We start from the raw sequence: 13,571 nt of genomic DNA on the forward strand, positions 1-13,571 counted from the left end.
AACACTAATATAAAATCTGGCTGACTGTTCACCAGCCATTTCCCATTTGCTCTTAGACATACAGATAAACCACATTTTCCAGATTCCCTTAAATTTAGGTTCAGTTATTTGTCTGAATTCTGACCAATGGAAAGTGGAATGAAATAATATACTAGACCTCAGTCTGGCTCAAAAAATCTCCCTGACAAACCATAGTGAGGCTTGAAACAGAGGTCCAAGAGGAAAAAATAGAGGTTTTAGACAAAGATGTCCAGCAGAAATTTTGTGGTGCTAGAAATGTTCTGTATCTGCACTCCCCAACAGTTAAGAGCCAAATGTGGCTACTGAACACTTGAAATGTGGCTACTACAACTGAAGAGTTGAATTTTTCATTTTAATCCCTTTAAATTTAATAGCCACTTGAATAATGACCACTACTACTGTGGTTCTAGGGAAGAACAAAGACTCTAGATCAAAAGAGCTTAGAAGGTCCATGACAATTATCTGACTGAACTATGACAAGAGTGAAAAATAAATTTTTACTTTGTTAAACTAGTGAGATTTGGAGTTTATGTGATAGAGCTGTTAGCCTACTCTAATAGCAACTATAAAAAGTAGAGTTAAGCGTGAATGCTTTAGCATTTCACAGAGCAGAGATTTAATTTTGACCCCATAATTTACTAGCTACATAACACTGGGCAAGTTATTTAGCCTATTCCTTCTTTTGTTGAGTAGGAATATTACCAAAACCCACCTCTACAGGGTGGTTGTATAAAGATTAAAGATGTTATGTAATGTTTTTATAGTTATACCTGAAACATAGTAAGAGCTTAAAAATGGCAGTTATAATAATTGTTGTTGTTGTTAACTACTGAAATAACTGAAAATACAGAATTCATGGGGTCACCCAAAAATCTCTCCTTAACTTAATGAAACATGATATAATTTTTATGTGAGAACAAAGGATTGAGGCAAATCCTATCACTAGACAAATATATTTAGATAGGATGGATTATAGTAGTATAAGGTCATATTTCAGTATTATTTCTAGGACTTTAATAAGTTGCATAGAAACAAGCAAGTAAAAGAAACTCCAAATTTGTTATAAAAATGATTAAGGAAAGGGAGTACCTTAAAGAGACATACTAATTAATAATAATAAAATCTAAAACCATAGGAGAAAAACCACTCAAAGTAAAAGAATATAACTTGAAAAATGAAAAGAGAAGTGTTTGCTAAAATAATAATTTTTTACTAACCCTACCACCCCCCATCTTGACTATAATTTCTTTGGGACACTGAGTGCGAGGGAAAATACAAGTGCATGTAGATGTCCATTAAATCGCTAAGCTGAGTGGATATGGAGAGGAGTGGGCAGTTTATAACAGGACACTTACCCTAAATCAAAGGCAAATGAAACATATCATTGTGGAAGTGTGAAATTTCCATAATAATTTAACAAGTTGCCAACCAGCATAATTTCATATGCGCTTTAAAAAAACATTTGTCATCAATTTAGAAATGCCTTATTTCATCTAATTAAAACAAAGCCTAATACAGTTTGTGATAGAAACTCACACCAAGAAACAATATAATCTAAAATCACATTTTTTTTCATTTTTATTTTTTTATAAACATATATTTTTATCCCCAGGGGTACAGGTCTGTGAATCACCAGGTTTACACACTTCACAGCACTCACCAAAGCACATACCCTCTCCAATGTCCATAATCCCACCCCCTTCTCCCAAACCCCCTCCCCCCAGCAAACCTCAGTTTGTTTTGTGACATTACGAGTCACTTATGGTTTGTCTCCTTCCCAATTCCATCTTGTTTCACTGATTCTTCTTCTACCCACTTAAGCCCCCATGTTGCATCACCACTTCCTCATATCAGGGAGATAATATGATAGTTGTCTTTCTCTGCTTGACTTATTTCGCTAAGCATGATACGCTCTAGTTCCATCCATGTTGTCACAAACGGCAAGATATCATTTCTTTTGATGGCTGCATAGTATTCCATTGTGTATATATACCACATCTTCTTGATCCATTCATCTGTTGATGGACATCTAGGTTCTTTCCATAGTTTGGCTATTGTGGACATTGCTGCTATAAACATTCGGGTGCCCGAAGGGGAGGAGTCAAGATGGCGGAGAAGTAGCAGGCTGAGACTACTTCAGCTAGCAGGAGATCAGCTAGATAGCTTAACTAAAGATTGCAAACACCTGAAAACAGGTAAAATCACATTTTTTATGTTTTAAAGCTAGTGACCTAATTTTAGGCACAGAACAATCAACTCATTTCAAGTGCACTTTCTCCAATTTCAACTACATTATGAAAACTTGAAAAATTATCAGAAATTCCTGTCTTGTGATGATGTGTAATTTAAGAAGGCATTTCACATTCTGTTTGACTTGATATACATCATGAAAAAATATTTTTCAAATGTTGACTTAAAGTATCTACTTGCCAATTTTCAAAATCCTACTAACCTAAATGTAACAGAAACAAAAAATAAATGCCTTCTTAATCATAAATTTCCAAGAACTTCTAGGTTTTGTGGGGTTGTTTGTTTTATTTTGTTTTGTCTTGTTTTGTTAAGTCTATCTCCCAATATAAAAAGCAATTTTAAAATCATCACTTTCCTTAGATCATCTCACCAATACCATGGCTTTAATTACAGTTAATAAGCCAATGACTCCCAAATTTATATCTCCATCTCTGACTGTATCAAGTGACTTTACTGAGATAACAAATATCTGTAATTATCTCAATGGCTTTCAGAAACATTTATTTCTTGTGCCTGCTTCTCCAGTGTTAACAACTCTGATGGGCTTGACTAGGAGCAGCAGCTCAGTGTCATCTCATCTTATCTCAGATCCCAGGTGTGAGAATCAAAGAATACTACTCTCTCAGTAGAGAGCAGAAAATGGGACCAAACCAAAACATGCTAGCACATTTAGAGATTTTGCTCAGATACAGCAACTTTCAAGTCCATTCATATCCTATTGGCTAAATCCAGTCATTTAGCCAGATCTAAAGTAACTGGGTAAAAAGCATGTCCTACCTATAGGAAGAAAGGGCAAGGGAGAAGATGAGACAAATTCCTGTGAACAAATAATGCCACCTATGGCACTATCCTCTCTCTGAACTCCTGGTTCATATACACACTGAAGCTATTTGATAACTCCAATTGGATTTCTAATAAACATCTCACACTTACCATTTCCAAAATGAACCTTAAATTTCCAGTGCCCTCTCCAACCTGCAATCCTCTGATTTATCTTTCCTGTCTCAATAAATGGCACCACCATCCACTCTATATTTCTGGCCACCATTGTCTTACGATCTATCCTATTAACTTTCTACTTTTGTGAAGGGTACTATTTATAGGTCTAAATCTGGGCACTAGATCACTTATTACGCTGAGGGGAAAGTTGTGGTTTTTATATATTTTTAAAACTTTGTATTATGAAAACTTTCAAATATATATAAAGTAGAAATAGTATAATGAATTTCATGTACGTAACTTTATACGTAACAAGTATAAAGATCATGGCTGGGATGCCTGGGTGGCTCAGTGGGTTGAGCCTCTGCCTTTGGCTCATCATGATCTCAGGGTCCTGGGATCGAGCCCCACATCAGGCTCTCTGCTTGGCAGGGAGCCTGCTTCCCCCTCTCTCTCTGCCTGTCTCTGCACCTACTTGTGTTCTCTCTCTGTCAAATAAATAAATAAAATCCTAAAAAAAAAAAATCATGGCTAACCTAGTTTCATCTGAACCTCATTTGCTCCTACCCAATACTTCTCCAAATATTTTTAAAGCAAATTTAGATATATTATTTAATCACTGAGATTATAATAGAGAGTAGTATTTTTAAATTATCTAACAAATCACTTTATTCTTTTGTATTAAAACCTACCCTAGGTTCTTATCACTGTGGGAATAAAATCCAATTTCCCTGACACCTACAGACAATATCAGCCCACATCAAACCCTTTAAACTGATTTCCCCTCAAGCTGCCATTCACTTCATCTAGTAGACTTTTGACATTCCAGCACTCATCAGCAAACCTTGTTATTGTTTGTTGTTGCTTTCATTTTGGGTTATTTTTTAAATTAGCCTATTAGTTGTCTGTTCATTCTACTAGGATTTTGAGAGAAGGAGAGAATTGGTGGTTTTAATGACTACATCCTTATGTCTAAAACAAGTGCCTTTTCCATTTTATGTGTTAAATAGGTGCTTGTTAAATGAATAGGCTGGTGAACTTTCTACTACTTGGACCAAAATCCTCAGTATTTTTTTTTTAAGATTTTATTTATTTATTTGAAAGAGAGATCACAAGTAGGCAGAGAGGCAGGCAGAGAGAGAGAGAGAGAGAGAGAGAGAGGAGGAAGCAGGCTCCCCGCTGAGCAGAGAGCCTGACGTGGGACTCGATCCTAGGACCCTGAGATTGTGACCTGAGCCGAAGGCAGTGGCTTAACCCACTGAGCCACCCAGGCACCCCAATCCTCAGTATTTTTATTGAAAAATTAAATCAACTTTATTAAGTCATAGAGTTTCTAGGTCCTAAAATATATTTTTCTCTCCAAGTTTCAGAGTTAGATAAAACAATCACCACAGAGATTGCTAACTTGCCTTTTAAGATTAAATACATTGATACATTCATGTCTTATTTAAGTGAAGAATTAAATCTGAAAGTTGGATTAAGAAATGTACAGTATACTGAAGAGCAATAAAATATCTAGAATGCCTCCTGTGGCATAATTTAAGATAGCTTGAAAATAAAAATGGAAGATCAAACTTTCCAGCTTTTATTTTTGAAGCTTCCAGACATAATCTCAGCACTAACATATCCAAGAACTTTCTATGGACATGTTTCCATGGTCAGGCTAAAACCTGACCTCTTAGGTTAGGCTAAAACCTGACCTCTTAGGTCAGGCTAAAACCTACCTCTTAGAGAATCATCTTCTCTACCTAATCCTTGACCAAATTTGAAGCAGAACATATTACCAATTAAATAAAATATACAAGCCATTGCAGAAGGCAGAACACAGGAAAACTAATAATGAAATGTTTCATCATCTGTGGATGCCATTGGGTGAGGGCTGATGAGTAATCCTTGTTAATTTTTCCATTACCTCTATCGAAATAATACAGGATGTGTCTTTGTAAATGCAGCCACTTCTGATCTTCATGGCAGATTGCCTCCCTAAGCTCCTTAAGAGAAATTAAGGAGTCACCATTGGTTAAAAATATTTTGTAACAAAAAATCATTACTTAGAACCAAAAAATTATTACCTGGAAAGGACTTTTTTAGAAGATTTTATTTATTTGACAAAGATCACAAGTAGGCAGAGAGGCAGTCAGAGAGAGAGGAGGAAGCCGGCTCCCTGCTGAGCAGAAAGCCCAATGCCAGGCTCCATCCCAGGACCCCGGGTTCATGACCTGAGCAGAAGGCAGAGGCTTTAACCCGCTGAGGCACCCAAGCACCCCTACCTGGAAAGGATTTTAATAAAGAACAATGTTTCTTTCTACCCATCTGTGATAGAGTGAGAATTATCTTCAAGTGGATAAAAGGCAAAGGGGAAAATAAACTATTATTCCTGGTATCCAAACATGATTCTAGACAGAACTGAGACCCCTCCCTTATAGATAAACTTAGCCTATGTCAAAGGAAAAGAAGAAAATTTGTTAAGGTGGTAACAGTTTCCTTATCTTTCTGCTTTGTATTTTATATATATAAAAATGAGTTCTATGGTGAATTCTGCTCAATCAATGGAATAGCAAGACTAGGGTAGTAAGTACAACACTGTCAAACTCAACTGTACATAACAGTAATTTTCTTTATTTTCCAGAACTCAACCTAGTTTCAATCTTAATCCCATTCTGTCCCAGATAAAAATAAATATCATTTTGCCAATTCAAGGCAGACTCCCAGGATTCCTCCTACCTTTCCTTTTCTTTCTGGTATTGTATATAAATACTAAGGTCATTTTGGTGAAAGGTGGAATGGGAGATGGTGGCATCTTATCCTCCATCACTCTTGCTATAGTGATATCCACTGAAGTATATTCTCCAATCTGGCATTAAAATAATGGTATAATTTGAGGTGTCCATTCTCATGTGGTCTCACCATACCATCTATGCCACATAAGCTGCTGCAAGTCTCCTCCAATTTTTCTGACTCACAAAGCTATGCCAACATCATTTTGAAAAACCATCCACCTATCCTGTAAATTGGTGCATGGAGAACCCATTTAGCCATTTTATTCTATTTTCTTCTGCCAAGAAAACACATAGTACTGTGGCGGCACAAATTTTTACCTAACTGCAAATCCCTAAAATTATCAGGGGTTTCCACTGTCTCCCCATCAGTTCAGAATCACCTCAAGTGGAACAGGAAGGGGTACAAAAATCATACAGCATCTTGATTACTTGATTACTTTCAGATCTAAAGAGCTTTCTCTACTCTGGCGGGGGTTTCAGAGGAAAAAACCTGCTTCTGTGTGGTATGTACCCTTTTCCTCATTCTGTAGTCTTATACCTGCATAGTATCCTTTAAAATACCAAAGACAAGAACATTAGATTTTTGCCTTTGTTCTGCTATTCTCTTGAAACCATCTTCCCCTAAACAAGGGTACTCCTTATGTAGTCGCTATCTGGAAAAAGAAAAGTGCCTCAGTATACAAGGAGACTTAATATTTAATATTTTAATATTTTTTAATATTTAGGCTTCAATGATAGGTTATAGTTTTCTGGGCACCTGGGTGGTTCAGTTGGTTAAGCTTCTGCCTTCAACTCAGGTCATGATACGAGGGGTCCTGTGATCAAGCTCCACACTGGGCTCCCTGCTCAGCGGGGAGCCTGCTTCTCTCTCTCTCCCTCTGCCTCTCTCCCAGCTTGTGCTCACTCTCTCTCTCTCTGTCCTTCTCTCCCTTGTGTGCACATGTGCCCTCTCTCAAACAAATAAATAAAATCTTTAAAAAAATAGGTTATAGTTTTCTGAATGTAATCACTTAATGACAGCGTAATAAGCAAGTCTTAAACTTTGTTACTTGTCAATAAAGTTTCTTGTAAGGATGTATTTTGAGTTTGCTTCATGTAGAGTTTTCTTTTTGATTTTATGGGAAAACAGCATTTATTTATTTATTTGAAACAGAGAGAGAGAACACAAGCAGAAGGTGCAGAGGGAGAGAGAATCTCAAGCTGACTTCATGCCAAGCTCGGAGCACAACTCAGGGCTTGATCTCACAACACTGACCTGAGCAGAAACCAAGAGTCAGACACTCAACTTACTGTACCACCCAGGCACCCCAACATCACTAATTTAAAACCTGTGACATGTAAAATCTGTGTTGTAATAGTATAGGAGTAAATACAGTCTTATCAGAATTTACTCTTAAATATAAATGATGAGTTTAATTTACAGAATCGGAAGGGTTTGAGGGCTGTTTGAGAGCTTAAATGAGGAACCTTATTCTTTTTCTAAGATATCAGGGGTGTTTATTACTCATTCAAATATTTGAAGTGAAACTGAGAATTATTCAAGAATTTTGTAGCCAAGGCAATTATCAAAGCTGTTTCATACAAACTGAAATTTAGACAAGCTAGCACAAGCCATTGTGCTCCTTACCATATGGAATTCAAAAACCTGGAAGACAAAAATCAACTCGTGAATTTATAATAAAAGTATTCTAGTACATAGTAATGAGTAGTTGGGATTTTGGTGATTTATGATTTTTAAGATGGTTTTCAGTCTCAATTTAACTGTCAAAGTAACTCTGTGAGGTATGCACAGTGCTTTTTTTTTTTCATTTAAGTAATAAGCAATTAGACTCAGAAGAGGTAAATTATTTACTTGGGGTCATAAGTCACAGATATTCAAAAATAGAGCTAGAACTATGTTTTGAATGATAACACAGTGGTTTTTCTATGTCAGAATTATAGTGGTAAAATCTGAATGAGAGTTTTACTGTACTTAGGGACGGACTGCACATATTAGCAGCACAACTTAATTAAGCACTATTATAAAAGAGCTATAATGGGGTTCATAGATGTAATATGCTCCCTAGCAAATTAATAATTCAATAGATTACCTTATTTTCTGAGTAATGTGTTATGCTACAATATTTTAAAAGAAATATAGTCTATTCATAATAATTCTTCCACAGTCTTATTTATATTACTAAAATGCTTACTAATCTACTTCTCTGATATTTTACAAAAATAAACATATATCTAGTTCTTTTCTGAAATACCATAAATCTCAAGTTAGTCAAATCATGATTAATGAGATTTACTGGATATCAGCATGAGTCTTCAATAAATAATGCTTACTCTTTTCAACTGGATTGCATAATTCAGCAATGACGATTGGAAAGTATGATAAATAGCATGCTAACATGATAGAGATCTGAGTAACTGTTTTGTCCTCACAGATCTTCAAAGATCTGAACAAATACAGAATTCATTCTAGCAGTTCTTCAAATAAAACTAAAAAGGAAAAAGAAAAAAAGATCAGTTCAATTTCTATAAGCAAGAGATTGGAATTACTTGAAACAGGCCTATGGTAGCTATTCTCTGGGGAGAATAGTTGTTAACTCAATAGAATCAAGTCCTGAGATGGAGGGGGAGAAAAACAAACCAATCAAGGCTAATGGTTCCTGATGAACCCAGATTAAACACAGAGATCGGTCTGGTTTAAATATACTCAAGGGAACAGTCCTTCAGACAAGAGTATCAATTTTCACTCTGGGTCAATAGGATGAAGAGTGTGTGGTTAAAAATCAGATATTGCAAATGTATACAGCTTGAGTCAGGATGCATGTTAAAAAAAAAAAACTTGGCAATCAGAGGATGCTCTGAGGGTATATGAAGAATAATAATTAACATAGTCAAAATTTAAATTAATTAGAGAACTGAGGAAGATAGGTAAAAATAATATGCAAGATTCAGTAACTTTTCTTTGTATCTTAGAACATAGAAAAAGATCATAACAATGAAAACATGAAAATATTTATATATAAACTTTGTCCAAAATATCCAGGATTAAAATGAAGAAAACTGCAAAAGTACTGAGGAGGAGTAGGAGGAGGGGCAAAGGGAGAGGGAGATAGAATCTTCACCAGGCTCTGCATCCAGTGGGGAACCAGACTCATGGGGCTGGATCTCACGACCCTGACATATGACCTGAGCTGAAATTGAGTTGGATAGTTAACTGACTGAGCCACCCAGGCACCCCATGATTTATATGATTTGAAGAGAAACCAGAGTATAGAAATATTAACAGTATTTAATATATATAATATATATACAATATACATGTATATACAATATAAATTTTATATATTATATATACATACATACATACAAACACTATATTCATACACATACATACACTATATATATACTATATATACTATATATATTATATTTATTCATATTTATACATTACACATACACACATGTATTTACTTTTATACCTATCATTGCTAACTAAGGTTTGAGGCAGCGAAGGATAACTGCAGTATATGTTTATTCCATAATCTTGAAACTATACACAGCTCAGTATCATCTTATCAACCGCCTAACTTGAGGTATTAGGAAGATATGTTTTAACTCCTAAAAAATAGTTTTTTAAAAGTTTCTGGAAAAAGTATGTATCATCATGTTGAAGATAAGAAATTTGGGGCATACTGCACACTTGTTAAGTATCAACTCTGTTTTATCATCTTAAAAAACAGAGCATTTAGTACCACAATGAGCAAATACATATGCTCAAATCAATCATTTTGTGCTTGAGATCTAATAGCATTATTTGAATTTTTATCCTTAAAAATATTTTCCCTTCATTATTTCAGGAAAAAAAAAAACTTGAACTCTTATAGCAAATAGCTCCATGTAGAATGGACTAGAATGCAATGCTATTATATGGGAAAAAAAGACATATTTTTTTTCATTCCCCAAAGCATTAAAATAAATGTGGCAACTGGTTATTGGCCTCAGATCAGAGTAGTATGTTCTCACAAGGCACCTGAAATGATAAGAAAAATGGGTTACTGGGACAAAATTTATTACAGAAGAATAGATATTTACATAGGATTTCAGGGAACTTCTGTTTTTTTGGGGGGTGGGTCTAAAATATGCAATGTGAATGAGTTAGAACCCATAATCTGTCCCTCTATTCATTTTACTGACCTGGGTTTACTATAAAAATAAAAAGTTTATATCTGCCAAAAATATGTACATCCCACACAGGGGTCCAGTTACAAAGTTTGAGAAAAAAATCTAATTTGACAAGACTGCTGATAGATTTCCTAAAGTCCCATTGCTTTCGATTTCTCAGTGATGACATTCTTCCTTGTAGTCAATATGCATCTCTTAATTTGTTTGCAGGAAAATTGGCCTCTTCTGCCTTCTCAAATCACACTTTGTAATCAATGGCTATGTTCTAAATGCAACTCAGAAATGTCTTTAGAAATAGAGGACAGTTTCAATAAAATATTTTTAGCCTGATATCCCTCTAGGAACTTATTATTACCACAGCATACCAGCAACTTACATTTTTCATCTTCCTTGCATCTACAAAGAGACACATATTCTACTACTGTAGGTCAAAATTTACAGAGCAGTCACATACTATGAATATATTTTGTCTAATAAAATCTATTCCCAAATCATTTCTTGGAAACATGCCATAGTTACATTATTCTTGTGATACTTCCTATATTTTAAAACATACAAATGGATTCTTCAGTCATTTGGCCTACCTAGTAAAGTAAATCTTCAACACCTGTACATGTAAAGAGTCTTAATTTTTTTTGAAATATTTATTTATTTATTTGAGAGATTGAGAGAGACAGAGAGACAGAGCAAATACAAGCAGGGGAAGAGGCAGAGAGAGAGGAAGAGGGAGAAGCATACTCCCCATTGAGCTGGGAGTCGGACGTGGGACTCTATCCCAGGACCTGGAGATCGTGACCTGAGCAAGGCAGACGTTTTACCATCTGAGCCACCCAGGCACCCCAAGGTGCCTTAATTTTTAGGAAAGCCAAGAGTCATCTAATGCTATCAAAAGATCCAGGGTAAGATACTTAGGCTTGGAATTTAAAGTCAAAATTAGATTACAGTAATGAGTAACAATTACTGCTTAGAATCAGCTATTTCATTTATATTGGTTCCTTCTGTTCCATAAAATAGTTATCTTTCTCTAAGATTAGTTAGCATTATACTATTATTTTATTTGATGTATGGTATATCTGTATCATTTCAGTTTGCACTGCTGAGGTAAGTCTCGCCAGTAGATGGCCTACACAAGCAAGCCCACTTGAGCATAGATCTCTGAATTTGAGCACAACACCTTGACAAGTTATCTTCCTTGACTGGATCACCGTCAAAAAAAAAAAAAATTTCTTATAAGCAACAAGAAATGCCACAACCTTAAAATCTTAGAATAACAGTGGAAGGAGATCCTACATTGATGTCTAGCCACAACAGAACCCCAGTGAATTCAGCTGGACAAAAGATAAAAATGAAGATGCAACCAAAGACCAAGCCAAAACCAAAGCAAAGGTACTGTCAGAACAACCACTAGAAAGTAGAGCTGAAAGCTCATAGTAGGGTCCCTTAAGGTAGGACAGAGTTCCAAGACTAAAATTTCAGCTATAGAGTCATTGCTGATTAGTCACAAGTATGATTCCCTCCTTGACTGACTTATCCGATGTTAACTGGGCATCAGTGCTGTTCTAGGCACTTTTCTAAGAGAGGGGTTCAGAAGTGAACAACCTAAACAAAGTCCCTCCTTCCACAGAGCTTCCACCTATAATGAAAAAAAAAAATACACAAAATACATAAATGTAAAGTAATGCTAAGTGCTCTGGAGAAAATGCAAAGTATGGAACTCTCAAACAACCATGTTGCACCAAATACCTTGAAAATATACTTTAAAATAACTTCAGCATAATGTTATTAGAGTTATGAAACAAGAAAACAACTTGCAAAGATCATTTATATTCATACTTATATAAGAAACTTTTCCAAACTTATTAGTAGCAGGATTAGTGCAAGATCCAACATTTTTTAATTCTAGGCTATGCTTAGATATATGTCTTAGTGTTCAGCTTTCATTAGCCATAGGCTACATTTAGGTTTAAGGATTATAGTATTACCTTAAGAAGAGCATTAGAATAAAACTCAGTAAATGAGGATTCTAGTGATTCAAGAGATCATGAGATCATGAGCAAATCTTAATCTCTTTTTGTTGGTTTCCTCCAACTAGCAAATGCGGATAAGCACTTTCAAATAAATATAAAGGAGTATCTGAGAAATTCTGTTCAATTTAATTCAACACAGCATGTACCAGGTATTATGATAAGCATAGAGGTACATTGAGGGAGACAACAAACACTAAGTAATTCATTAAAGGTGTTAGAAAGTTAGAGGACTACCCTATTCTAGATGAAAAATTAGCCACTCTAAAACTTAAGCATAGACTTATAGGATGAGTATATGACAATGCATTTATTAAGTGATGTATCTAAACTCTTCAAAGTTCTATAGAAAAAAGGCAATGCGTATTTACTTGTATGATAACAGTAGTAGGATGTTATATTATTATAACTTTAAAATTAATTATAAGTCTAAAACCCTATATAAAAAATATATGGGAAAATAAACGAAGTTATGTACATCATTATCTTCCCTACTAAATTCTTGAGTGAAATGTGAACTAACCAATTAAGATTAAAACATGTCTAAATCTTAAAGGGGTTTTTACAGAATGTTACCAGCATTCTTTCTGTCTCCTCCTTTGTCTCTCATTTTTTACTTACTCTGATCTATCAAACAATCACACTAGTTACTAGACAGCACAGTCAAAATAAAGTGGCACCTGAAATTGTTCATTTTTGTATGGAAATCACTAAAAAAAGAGTGAATAGCTGTAAGCAGTTTTCTCTTTAGAAAACCTTCTAGTTGTAACTGAAAAGGTAAAACATTAATCTCTCTATGAACTTCATTTAACTTTTTTCATAAATTTTATAAGGCTGATCATACCTTTTAATTTGATTTAAATATCAAATTTTGATGATGGATCTCTCTATATATTGCAGTGATAGAACAAAGAAGTAAGATTTCTAGGGCTCACAAAAGCTACATCAATTTTCCATTAAAACCTTCAGAATTTAGTTGATTTCATTTAATAATAACCTAATTAGTGAAAGTAAGGAAATAATAACTTTCATTAATCTATTATCTATTTTATAAAAATTATATAATGAAATTCATCCTTAGCCATAAGGATACAGGTTATATTATAAATAACTCTGATAATGTGTGAACACACTGAGAAACCCAATTTAACCTGTTAAGTACGTATTTCTTCACTGAAATTATACAAAATCCATTTATCAAAGTGTTCCATCTACATTCATTTCTTACCAACAGGAAAAGGGTGAGGAGCAGGTAGGAAGGAATATGAGAAGGGGAGAGGAGTGAGGAAGGAAAGAAGTTTTAAAATCATATTCTTGCAACAAACTTTAGGTTTTTCAAATACCTAACACAAAATTGGAACCATGTAGTACGTTGTCA

The 13,571-nt window shown here is 34.8% G+C and overlaps 1 long non-coding RNA gene across 1 annotated transcript in view; it reads right to left on the reverse strand.

Moving 5' to 3' along the window:
- Window positions 1-9,879: 9,879 nt before the first annotated feature.
- The window catches only part of LOC309866452, a 137,356-nt gene continuing 133,664 nt past the window's right edge, over window positions 9,880-13,571 (reverse strand). Inside the window, exon 4 of the long non-coding RNA XR_014312695.1 lies at window positions 9,880-10,017. This is a non-coding gene — a long non-coding RNA (uncharacterized lncRNA). The remainder of the gene's footprint in view (window positions 10,018-13,571) is intronic.

This window comes from Mustela nivalis, assembly GCF_964662115.1.
Source record: "Mustela nivalis genome assembly, chromosome: 6".
Classification (NCBI taxonomy): domain Eukaryota; kingdom Metazoa; phylum Chordata; class Mammalia; order Carnivora; family Mustelidae; genus Mustela; species Mustela nivalis.